Source organism: Balaenoptera acutorostrata, unplaced genomic scaffold (genome assembly GCF_949987535.1).
Source record: "Balaenoptera acutorostrata unplaced genomic scaffold, mBalAcu1.1 scaffold_33, whole genome shotgun sequence".
Lineage (NCBI taxonomy): Eukaryota > Metazoa > Chordata > Mammalia > Artiodactyla > Balaenopteridae > Balaenoptera > Balaenoptera acutorostrata.
In genome coordinates, this window is record NW_026646079.1 from 1,056,253 (window position 1) to 1,067,733 (window position 11,481).

Consider the following 11,481-nt stretch of genomic DNA (forward strand, 5'->3'; position numbering starts at 1 on the left):
GTGTCAGGACTTTAGATATTGACGGCCGCAGGGCCTTAGTTAGGGACAGTGTCAGGCCCTGAATTAGGACGAACATCGAGGCCTTAGGTACGGACAGGGTCACAGCCTCGAGAGTAATTTTAGGCCCTTAGTTAAGGACAGCAGCAGGGCTGTAGTTAGCATAAGAGGCACGACATTTGCTAGGGACAGGCTCCGGTTATGGTCTAGGGATAGTGTCAGGAAAGGACCTAAGCATAGTGTCAAAACCTTAGTTACTGAGAGTATCAGATCCTTATTTAGAACCAGTGTCAGGGCTTCAGGTAGGGACAGCATCAGAGCCTGACTTAGGCAGAGCGACAGGGCCTGAGTGAGGCCTAGCGTCAGGCCCTTAGCTGAGGACACTGTCAGGGCATGACTTAGGAACAGAATCAGCGCCTCTGTTGGATCAGCCTTAGCGTCTTTGTTACAGATATGATCAGGGCCTGACTTAGTCACAGCTTCAAGGCCTCACTTAGGGAAAGCTTCAGGGCCTGAGTTAGGGACAGCCTCAGTTCTTAACATAGGGACAGCGACAGGGCTTTCTTCGGGACAGTGTCAGGACCTTGGTTAGAAATATGTCAGGATATTAACTCAGGCTAGTGTCCAGTTTTTAGTTATTGCTGACAGCAGGGCCTATATTAGGGGCAAATTCTGAGCCTTACTTCGAGACAGCGTCAGGGCCTGAGTTAGGACTAGCATCAGAGCCCTTGTAAAGTACAGTGTCAGGGACTGAGTTAGGTGTAGTGTCAGGGCATTAGTTAGGGACAGTGTCAGCGCCTCAGTTAGGATGAGCCTCCAACCTCAGTTAGGGACAGCTTGACGGCCTCGGGACTAATTTCAGGCTCTTAGTTCGAGACAGCATCAGGGATTTAGTTAGCATAAGAGGCTCGACAATAGCTAAAGACAAGTTTAGGGTAAGATCTAGGGATAGTGTCAGGAAATGACCTAGGGGTAGTGTCAAGACCATAGCTAATTAGAGCATCAGTGCCTAATTTAGGCCCAGTGTCAGGGCTTCAGGTAGGGACAGAGTCTTAGCCTGACTTAGGGAGAGCGACAGGGCCTGAGTGATGCCTAGAGTCAGGGCCTTAGCTACGGACAGCGTCAGGGCATGACATAGGATCAACTTAAGGGTCTCTGTAAGATCAGCATTAGAGTTTAGTTCAAGACATTATCAGGACCTCTGTGAGGGACAGCCTCAGGGCCTCACTTAGGGACAGTGTCAGGGCTAACTTTGGGAGAGTTTCAGGACCTTGGTAAGACATGGGTCAGGATATTAGCTCAGGATAATGTCAGGACTTTAGATATTGATGGCAGCAGCGCCTACGTTAGCAAAAGTTTCAAGGCGTTAGTTAGGAGTAGCGGGCCTCTGATAGGTCCAGTGTCAGATCCTCAGTTAGCAATAGTGTTAGGGCCTTAGTTAGGGACAGTGTCAGGGCCGGATGTAGGGCGAGCATCTAGGCCTTCGTTCGGGACAGTTTCATGGTCTTGGGACTAAATTCAGTGCCTGAGGTAGGCACAGCCTAAGGGCTTCAGTTAGCATAAGAGGCAGGACATTAGCTAGTGACCCTGTCAGTTTAACATCTAGGGATAGTGTCAGGAAATGACCTAAGGATAGTGTGAAGACCTTTGTTACGGAGACTCTCAGGGCCTTATTCAGAAGCAGTGTTAGGGCTTCAGGTAGGGACAGCATCAGAGCCTGACTTAGGGAGAGCGATAGGGTCTGAGTGAGGCCTAGCATCAGACACTTAGTGGGGGACACTATCGGGGCATGACTTAGGAGCAGCATCAGGGCCTCTGTTGGATCAGCCTTAGGGTCTTCGTTAAAGACATGATCAGGGTCTGAGTTAGTCACAGCATCAAGGCCTGAGTTAGTTAGGGAAAGCTTCAGGGTCTCACTTAGGGACAGTGTCAGGGCTTACTTTGGGACAGTTTCAGGACCTTGGTAAGACATGGGACAGGTTTTTAGCTCCGGATAATGTCAGGACTTTCGATGTTGATGGCAGCAGCCCTTAGTTAGAGACAGTGTCAGGCCCTGAGTTACGACTAGCATCAGAGCCTTTGTTAGATACAATGTACGGGACTGAATTAGGAGTAGAGTCAGGGCCTTAGTTAGTGACAGTGTCAGGGCCTGACTTAGGGAGAGCGACAGGGCCTGAGTGAGGCTTAGCATCAGGCCCTTAGCTGGGCACACTGTCAGGGCATGACTTTGGAGCAGCATCAGCGTCCTTGCTGGATCAGCATTAAGGTCTTCGTTAGGTACATGATCAGGGCCTGAATTAGTCACAGCGTCAAGGCTTCAGTTAAGGAAAGCTTCAGGGCCTGAGTTAGGGACAGCCTCAGGTCTTCACTTAGGGACAGCGTCAGGGCTTACTTTGGGACAGTTTCAGGACCTTGGAAAGACATAGGTCAGGATAGTAGCTCAGGATAATGTCAGGACTTTTGATAGTGATGGCAGCAGGGCCTTAGTTACAGACGGTTTCAGGGCCTGAGTTAGGCCTCGCATCAGAGACTTAGTTAGGTACAGTGTAAGGGACTGAGTTAGGAGTAGTGTCAGGGCCTTGCTTAGGGACAGTGTCAGGGTCTGATTTAGGTGTACTGTCTGAGACCTAGTTAGGGACAGTGCTAGGGCCTGAGTTAGGATTAGTGTCAAGGCCTTATTTAGGACCAATTTCAGGGCCTTAGTTTGGACTAGCATCAGAGCCATTGTTAGGAATCGTATGAGGGCCTGAGTTAGGCATACTATCAGGGCCTTAGTTAGGGACAGTTTTAGGGCCTGAGTTAGGATTAGTGTCAAGGCCTTATTTAGGACCCATTTTAGGGCTTTAGTTTGGACTAGCAACAAAGCCTTTGTTAGGTATCATGTTGGGGCCTCAGTTAGGTGTAGTGTCAGGGCCATTGTTAGGGCCAGTATCAGGGCCTGGCTTAGGAGAAGTTCAGGGCCTTAGCCAGGGAAAGTGTCAGGGCCTTAGTTAGGGACATTATCAGGGCCTGAATTAACAGTAGTGTCAAAAGTCCTTAGTGAGGAGAGTAAGGAGTAAGTCAGGACTCAGGCCCTGACACTGTTCTTAAATAAGGCCCTGACATTCCCTGTAACACAGGTCCTGATCTGATTCCTATCATAGGCGCTGATGTTGGACTTAACTAAGGCCCTGACACTGGTCCTAACTAAAGCTGTGACACTACTCTTAACTCAGGCCCTGACACTGTCCCTAACAAAGCCTCTGACACTACTCCTAAATCAGGCACTGACACTGTCCCTAACTAAGGCCCTGACATACACCTAACTCAGGCCCTGACACTGTCTCTAACTAAGGCCCTGATACGACTCCAAACTCAGCACTGACACTGTCACTAACTAAGGCCCTGACACTATTCATAGCTCACGCCCTAACACAACTCCTAAATCATGCCCTGACAATGTCCCTAACTAAGGCCCTGACACTATTCCTAACTCAGGCGCTGACACAATACTTAAGGAAGGCCCTGACATTACTCCTAACTCAGGCCCTGAAAAGGTCCCTAACTAAGGCCGACACAACTCCTAACTCAGGCACTAACACTGTCCCTAAATAAGGCCCTGAAACTATTCCTAACTGAGGCGCTGATACAATACCTAACGAAGGCACTGATGCTACTCTTAACTAAGGCCCTGACACTACTCCTATCTCAAGCAATGACACTGTCCCTAACTTACGCCCTGACTCTACTCCTGACTCAGGCACTGACACTGGCCCTAACTTAGGCCCTGACACTACTCCTAACTAAGCAACTGACACTGTCCCTAACTAAGGACCGGACACTACTCCTTACTCAGGCACTGACAATGTCACTAACTAAGGCCGTGACACTACTCCCAAAATAGGCACTGAGACTGTCCCCAAATATGCCCTGACAGTACTCCGAACTCAGGCACTGACACTGTCCTTAACTAAGGCCCTGATACTACTTCCACCTCAGGCACTGACACTCTCCCTAAGTAAGCCCTGACATTACTCCCAATTCCGGCATTGACACTTTCGCTAACTAAGGCCCTGAAACTACTCACAACTCAGGCCCTTACACTGTTCCTAACTACCAGTCTCAGACTACTCCTAACTCAGGCCCTGGCACTGTCCGTAACTCAGACACTGACGCTGTCCCTTAACTAAGGGTCTGACACTACTCCCAACTCAGACAGTGACACTCGCCCAAATTAAGGCCTTGACACTACTCTTAACTCAGGCCCTGACACAGTCCATAATAAAGACCCTGAAACTAATCCCAACTCAGGCCCTGGCACTGTCCGTAACTAAGGGCCTGACACTACTCCCATCTCAGCAAATGACACCATCCCTAACTATGGCCCTGACACTACTCCCAACTCAGGCACTGGCGCTGTCTCTAACTAAGGCACTGGCACTACTCCCAACTCCGGCACTGACACTCTCCCTAATTAAGGTCCTGACACTACTCCCAACTCAGCCACTGACACTGTTCCTAACTAAGGCCCTGACAATACTCCTAACTCAGCCACTGACACTACCGTAAATAAGGCCCTGACTCCACTCCTAATTCAGGCACTGTCACTGTCACTAAATAAGGCCATTAAACTTCTCTTACCTCAACAACTGACACTCTCCGTAACTAAGGCTTTGACACAATACTTAACTCATGCCCTGACACTGTCCTTAACTAAGACCCTGAGAGTACTCCCAACTCAGTCCCTGACACTGTTCCTAACTACGGCCCAGAGACTACTGCCAATTCAGGCCCTGACACTGTCCCTAACTAAGGCACTGATATTACTCCCACCTCAGGCACTGACACTGTCCCTAACTAAGGCCCTGACACTACTCCCAACTCAGCCACTGACACTGTCCCTAAGGCCCTGACACTACCTCCAACTCAGGCACTGAAACTATCCCTAACAACAGCCCTGACAGTACTCCCAACTCAGGCACTGACACTGTCCCTAACTAAGGCCCTGACATTACTCTCAACTCAGGCACTAAAACTGTCCCTAAATAAGGCCCTGAAACTATTCCTAACTGAGGCGCTGATACAATACCTAACGAAGGCACTGATGCTACTCCTAACTAAGGCCCTGACACTACTCCTATCTCAAGCAATGACACTGTCCCTAAATTAGGCCCTGACTCTACTCCTGACTCAGGCACTGACACTGGCCCTAACTTAGGCCCTGACACTACTCCTAACTAAGCAACTGACACCGTCCATAACTAAGGCCCGGACACTACTCCTTACTCAGGCACTGACACTGTCCCTAACTAAGGCCCTGACATTACTCCCAACTTAGGCACTGTCACTGTCCCTAACTAAGGCCTTGACACAACTCCCAAATCAGGCACTGACACTGTCCCTAACTAAGGCCCTGACTCTACTCCCATCTCAGCCACTGACACTGTCCCTAAGACCCTGACACTACCTCCAACTCAGGCACTGACACTATCCCTAACTACAGCCCTGACACTTCTCCTAACTCAGGCACTGACACTGTCCCTTACTAATATCCTGACACAACTCCCAACTCAGGCACTGACATTGTTCCTAACATAGGCCCTGACACTAATCCCAACATAGGCACTGAGACTGTCCCAGAATACGCCCTGACAGAACTCCCAACTCAGGCAATGACACTGTCCCTAACTAAGGCCCTGACACTACTTCCAAACTAGGCACTGACATTGTCCCTAACTAAGGCCCTGACAATACTCTCAACTCAGGCACTAACACTGTCCCTAACTAAGGACTTGACACTCCTCTTAACTCAGGCCCTGGCACAGTCCCTAACAAAGGCCTGCCACTACCCCCAACTCTGGCACTGAGAGTGTCCCTAACTACGGCCATCACACTACTCCTAACTCAGGCACTGACGCTGTCCCTAAGTAAGGCCCTGACACTACTCCCAACGCAGGCACTGACGCTGTCCCTAACTAAGGCTCTGACACTACTCCCAACACAGGCATTGACACTGTCCCTAACTAAGGCCCTCACACTACTACTTACTTAGGCACTGACACGCTACCTAACTAAGGCCCTGAGACTACTTCTACCTCAGACCCTGACACTGTCCCTAACGAAGGGCCTGATACTACTCCCAACACAGGCACTGACACTCTCCCTAACTAAGGCCTTGACACTACTTTTAACTCATGCCCTGATGCTGTCCCCAAAAAAGACCCTGAGACTATTCCCAACTCAGGCACTGACACTCTCCCTAACTAAGACCCTGACACTACTCCCATCTCAGCCACTGACACTGTCCCTAATGCCCTGACACTACTTCCAACTCAGGCACTGACACTGTCCCTAACTAGGCCCTGACACTACTCCCAACTCAGGCACTGACACTGTCCCTAACTAAGGCCCTGACAGAACTCCCAACTCCGGCACTGACACTTTCTCTAACTAAGGCCCTGAAACTACTCACAACTCAGGCCCTGACACTGTTCCTAACTACCGGTCTCAGACTACTCCTAACTTAGGCCCTGACACTATTCCTAACACAGTCACTGACACTGTCCCTAACTAAGGTCCTGAGACTATTCCTAACTCAGACCCTGACACTGTCCATAACTTAGGCCATGTCACTACTCCCAACTCAGGCACTGACGCTGTTCCTAACTAAGGGTCTGACACTACTCCAAACTGAGACACTGACACGCTTCCAAATTAAGGCCTTGACACTACTCTTAACTCAGGCCCTGACACTGTCCATAATAAAGACTCTGACAAAAATCCCAACTTAGGCACTGACAATGTCCGCAACTAAGGCCCTGACACTATTCCCATCTCAGCCACTGACACTGTCCCTAACTATGGCCCTGACACTACTCCCAATGCAAGCACTGGTGCTGTCCCTAACTAAGGCGCTGGCACTACTCCCAACTCGCCCTGGCGCTGTCCCTAACTAAGGCTCTGACACTACTCCCAATTCAGGCAATGACAGTGTCCCTAACTGAGGCAATATACTACTCCCAACTCAAGCACTAAGGCTCTGGATCATTGTGATGACAAGCGCCATGGAGCCCTGTGATGACAAGGGCCATGGAACATTTTGATGACAGTGGTCATATGGCATTTTGAATGACAGGGGCCATGAAGCATTGTGATGACAAGAGTCTTGGAGATTTGTGATGACAGGGGGCATGGAGCTTTGTGATTTCACAGGCATGGAGCATTGTGATGACAATGGCATGTAGCATTGCGATGACCAAGGTCATGGAGCATTGTGATGACAGGGGTTATGGAGCATTGTGATGACAAGGGCGTGGAGCATTGTGATGACAGTGGTCATGGAACACTGTGACGATAAGGGCATCGAGCCGAGTTAGGGACAGTCTAGCGGCCTTGGGACTAAATTCAGTGCCTGAATTAGGCACAGCATAAGGTCTTTAGTTAGCATAAGAGGTAGGACATTAGCTCGGGACAGGGTTAGGGTAAAGGCTTGGAATCGTGTCAGGAAATGACCTAAGGATAGTGTGAAGACCTTTGTTACCGAGACTCTCAGGGACTTATTCAGAAGCAGTGTTAGGGCTTCAGGTAGGGACAGCATCAGGGCCTGACTTAGGGAGAGCGACAGGGCCTGAGTGAGGCCTAATGTCAGGCCCTTAGCTGGGGACACTGTCAGGGAATGACTTAGGAGCAGCATCAGTGCCTTTGTTGGATCAGCTTTAGGCTCCTAGGTAAAGACATGACCGGAGCCCTAGTTAGTCACAGCGTCAAGGCCTCAGTTAGGGAAAGCTTCAGGGTCTGAGTTACAGACAGCCTCAGGTCTTCACTTAAAGACAGTGACAGGGCTTTCTTCGGGACAGTGTCAGGACCTTGGTTAGAAATGAGTCAGGATATTAGCTCAGGAGAGTGTCAGGATTTTAGGTATTGCTGGCAGCAGGGCCTATATTAAGGACAGATTCTGGGCCTTTGTTAGATTCAGTGTCATGGCCTTAGTTAGGAGTAGTCAGGGCCTTAGTTAGGGAGAGCATGAGGGTTTCAGTTCGCATAAGATGCAGGAGATTATCTCGGGACAGAGTCAGGTTCCAGGCCAGAGATAGTGAAAGGAAATGACCAAGGGATAACGAGAAGACCTTAGTTATTGAGAGCATCAGGGCCTTAGTTAGCAGCAGCATGAGCGCCTTAATCAGGACCAGTGCCAGGGCTTGATGTATGGACAGCATCAGAGCCTAACTAAGGTACAGCAACAGGGCCTAAGTGAGGCCTATCTTTAGGGCCTGAGTAAGGGACAGTATGCGGGCATGACTTAGGAGCAGCATAAAGGCCTCTGTAGGATCAGCATTAGGGTCTTCGTTAAAGCTATTATCAGGGCCTCCGTTAGGGATAGCCTCAAGGCCTCACTTAGGGACAGCGTCAGGGCTTACTTTGGGAATGTTTCAGGACCTTGGTGAGACATGGGTCAGGCTATTAGCTCAGGATAATATCAGGTGTTCAAATATTGACGGCAGCAGGGCCTTAGTTAGAGGCAGTGTCAGGGCTTAAGTTAGGACTAGCATCAGTGCCTTTGTTAGGTACAGTGTCAGTGACTGAGTTAGGTGTAGTGTCAGAGCCTTAGTTAGGGACAGTGTCAGGGCCTGCATTAGGACGAGCCTCCAGGCCTCAGTTAGGGACAGGTTCACGGCCTCGGACCTAAATTCAGGGCCTCATTTAGGGACAGAATCAGGGATTTAGCTAGCATAAGGGGATCTACAGCTGAAAGCAACCTGAACACCACCACAAGCAGATGCAGAAGTGAACCATGCACGCTCCTATGAAGGAAGATTCCACAGCAGTTGAGTACATTTTGTTTAAAGTTAGTAACACTATAAAAACTACGTTTTGAAGAAAACTATATTCAGAAGATGATAGAATCTCGTTCTAAAGAATCTCTTTAGCTAATCTCGACAGTAGCTAAAGAGAAGGTTAGGTTAAGGTCTAGGGAGAGTGTCAGGCAATGACCTAGGGATAGTGTCAAGACCTTAGTTACTTAGCACATCAGGACCTAATTTAGGAGCAGTGAGTGTCAGGGCTTCGGGTAGGAACAGCGTCAGAGCCAGATTTAGGGAGTGGGACAGGGCCTGAGTGAGGCCTAGCGTCAGGGCCTTAGCTAGAGACAGTGTCAGGGCATGACTTAGGAGCAGCCTAAGAGCCACGGTAGGATCAGCCTCAGGGGCTACGTTAAAGATATTATCAGGGCCTCTGTTAGGGACAGCCTCAAGGCCTCACTTAGAGACAGCATCAGGGCTTCCTTAGGGACAGTTTCAGGACCTTGGTAAGAGATGGGTCAAGAAATTAGCTCAGGATAGTGTCAGGACTTTAGATATTGACGGCCGCAGGGCCTTAGTTAGGGACAGTGTCAGGCCCTGAATTAGGACGAACATCGAGGCCTTAGGTACGGACAGGGTCACAGCCTCGAGAGTAATTTTAGGCCCTTAGTTAAGGACAGCAGCAGGGCTGTAGTTAGCATAAGAGGCACGACATTTGCTAGGGACAGGCTCCGGTTATGGTCTAGGGAGAGTGTCAGGAAAGGACCTAAGCATAGTGTCAAAACCTTAGTTACTGAGAGTATCAGATCCTTATTTAGAACCAGTGTCAGGGCTTCAGGTAGGGACAGCATCAGAGCCTGACTTAGGAAGAGCGACAGGGCCTGAGTGAGGCCTAGCGTCAGGCCCTTAGCTGAGGACACTGTCAGGGCATGACTTAGGAACAGAATCAGCGCCTCTGTTGGATCAGCCTTAGCGTCTTTCTTACAGATATGATCAGGGCTTGACTTAGTCACAGCTTCAAGGCCTCACTTAGGGAAAGCTTCAGGGCCTGAGTTAGGGACAGCCTCAGTTCTTAACATAGGGACAGCGACAGGGCTTTCTTCGGGACAGTGTCAGGACCTTGGTTAGAAATATGTCAGGATATTAACTCAGGCTAGTGTCCAGTTTTTAGTTATTGCTGACAGCAGGGCCTATATTAGGGGCAAATTCTGAGCCTTACTTCGAGACAGCGTCAGGGCCTGAGTTAGGACTAGCATCAGAGCCCTTGTAAAGTACAGTGTCAGGGACTGAGTTAGGTGTAGTGTCAGGGCATTAGTTAGGGACAGTGTCAGCGCCTCAGTTAGGATGAGCCTCCAACCTCAGTTAGGGACAGCTTGACGGCCTCGGGACTAATTTCAGGCTCTTAGTTCGAGACAGCATCAGGGATTTAGTTAGCATAAGAGGCTCGACAATAGCTAAAGACAAGTTTAGGGTAAGATCTAGGGATAGTGTCAGGAAATGACCTAGGGGTAGTGTCAAGACCATAGCTAATTAGAGCATCAGTGCCTAATTTAGGCCCAGTGTCAGGGCTTCAGGTAGGGACAGAGTCTTAGCCTGACTTAGGGAGAGCGACAGGGCCTGAGTGATGCCTAGAGTCAGGGCCTTAGCTACGGACAGCGTCAGGGCATGACATAGGATCAACTTAAGGGTCTCTGTAAGATCAGCATTAGAGTTTAGTTCAAGACATTATCAGAACCTCTGTGAGGGACAGCCTCAGGGCCTCACTTAGGGAGAGTGTCAGGGCTAACTTTGGGAGAGTTTCAGGACCTTGGTAAGACATGGGTCAGGATATTAGCTCAGGATAATGTCAGGACTTTAGATATTGATGGCAGCAGCGCCTACGTTAGGGAAAGTTTCAAGGCGTTAGTTAGGAGTAGCGGGCCTCTGATAGGTCCAGTGTCAAATCCTCAGTTAGCAATAGTGTTAGGGCCTTAGTTAGGGACAGTGTCAGGGCCGGATGTAGGGCGAGCATCTAGGCCTTAGTTCGGGACAGTTTCATGGTCTTGGGACTAAATTCAGTGCCTGAGGTAGGCACAGCCTAAGGGCTTCAGTTAGCATAAGAGGCAGGACATTAGCTAGTGACCGTGTCAGTTTAACATCTAGCGATAGTGTCAGGAAATGACCTAAGGATAGTGTGAAGACCTTTGTTACGGAGACTCTCAGGGCCTTATTCAGAAGCAGTGTTAGGGCTTCAGGTAGGGACAGCATCAGAGCCTGACTTAGGGAGAGCGTTAGGGTCTGAGTGAGGCCTAGCATCAGACACTTAGTGGAGGACACTATCGGGGCATGACTTAGGAGCAGCATCAGGGCCTCTGTTGGATCAGCCTTAGGGTCTTCGTTAAAGACATGATCAGGGTCTGAGTTAGTCACAGCATCAAGGCCTGAGTTAGTTAGGGAAAGCTTCAGGGTCTCACTTAGGGACAGTGTCAGGGCTTACTTTGGGACAGTTTCAGGACCTTGGTAAGACATGGGACAGGTTTTTAGCTCCGGATAATGTCAGGACTTTCGATGTTGATGGCAGCAGCCCTTAGTTAGAGACAGTGTCAGGCCCTGAGTTACGACTAGCATCAGAGCCTTTGTTAGATACAATGTACGGGACTGAATTAGGAGTAGAGTCAGGGCCTTAGTTAGTGACAGTGTCAGGGCCTGACTTAGGGAGAGCGACAGG